The sequence below is a fragment of the Schistocerca gregaria genome, unplaced genomic scaffold (assembly GCF_023897955.1).
Source record: "Schistocerca gregaria isolate iqSchGreg1 unplaced genomic scaffold, iqSchGreg1.2 ptg000066l, whole genome shotgun sequence".
Taxonomy (NCBI): Eukaryota; Metazoa; Arthropoda; class Insecta; order Orthoptera; family Acrididae; genus Schistocerca; species Schistocerca gregaria.
In genome coordinates, this window is record NW_026061707.1 from 7019507 (window position 1) to 7021209 (window position 1703).

Sequence of the window (1703 nt, forward strand, 5' to 3'; positions counted from 1 at the left end):
TCTTTGAGTTTTTTTTCTTTGTTTATTTCGAGAACTATAATTTTTATTTTAGGTATTTATTATTTAATAATTGATTATAGAGTTTTTGTTGAGTGAGAGCTTTTCAATTTAAATGGTTCTATAGTTGTTATAACTTTAATTTTGGATTGAATATCTCTTATTTTTATATCTTTTGTTATATATATTTCTTCTTTGGTTATTTATTATAGAGAGGATTATATATCTGGTGAAAAGAATATAAATCGTTTTATTATTATTGTTTTAATATTTATTCTTTCTATAGGTTTTTTAATTATTAGTCCTAATTTAATTAGAATTTTATTAGGTTGAGATGGTTTAGGTTTAGTTTCTTATTGTTTAGTTATTTATTATCAAAATGTAAAATCTTATAGTGCTGGTATATTAACTGCACTTTCTAATCGTATTGGTGATGTTGCTATTTTAATTTCTATTGCATGAATGTTAAATTTTGGTGGTTGAAATTATATTTATTATTATGATTTTATTTCTAATTCTTTTGAAATAAAGCTCATTACTATATTAATTGTTTTAGCAGCTATAACTAAGAGAGCTCAGATTCCTTTCTCTTCATGACTTCCTGCTGCTATAGCAGCTCCTACTCCTGTTTCTGCTTTAGTTCATTCTTCTACTCTTGTTACTGCTGGTGTTTATTTATTAATTCGTTTTAGACCAATATTGGATACTTATAATTGTGGTTGATTTTTACTTTTAATTGGTTGTATAACTATATTTATGGCTGGATTGGGCGCTAATTTTGAGTTTGATTTAAAGAGGATTATTGCTCTTTCTACTTTAAGACAACTTGGTTTAATAATAAGAATTTTGGCTATAGGTTATCCAAAGCTTGCATTTTTTCATTTATTGGCTCATGCTTTATTTAAGGCATTATTATTTATATGTGCAGGTTCAATAATTCATAATTTGAAGGATTCTCAGGATATTCGTTTTATAGGATCAATTGTTAATTTCATACCTTTAACTTCAGTTTGTTTTAATGTTTCTAGTTTATCTTTGTGTGGAATACCTTTTTTAGCGGGATTTTATTCAAAGGATTTAATTCTTGAGATGGTTTGTTTAAGATGAATTAATTGTTTAATTTTTTTCTTTATTTTTTTTCTACTGGTTTAACTGCTTCTTATTCTTTTCGTTTGTTTTATTATTCAATATCTGGTGATAATAATTTTTATTCTAGATTTTCTTTTGATGATAAGGGTTATTATATTTCATTTGGAATAATTGGTCTATTGTTTGTTGCTGTTTTTGGTGGTAGTCTTTTATCTTGATTAATTTTTCCTATTCCTCATGTGATTGCTTTACCTTATTATTTAAAGTTTTTAACTATTACAGTTGTTATTTTAGGTGCTTATTTAGGTTATCTTATTTCTAATTTTGATTTTTCTCATAATTTATTTTCTTTAAGTATACTTTCTTTTGTTAGATTTGCTGGTTCTATATGATTTATACCTTTTCTTTCAACTAAGTTTATTAGATATATTCCTTTAAAAATAGGTTATTATTCATCTAAGTCATTTGATTATGGTTGAGGTGAATTACTTGGTGGTCAAGGTTTATATAGATTATTTATTTATTTAATTGGTTATATTCAAGGTTGATATGATTCTAATTTCAAGATTTATCTTTTAACTTTTATTTTTTGAATATTTATTTTGGTAATATTGTTT

The 1703-nt window shown here is 24.2% G+C and overlaps 1 pseudogene; it reads left to right on the forward strand.

The window, feature by feature from the left end:
- LOC126301269 (NADH-ubiquinone oxidoreductase chain 5-like) lies at positions 1-1703 on the forward strand (annotated as a pseudogene).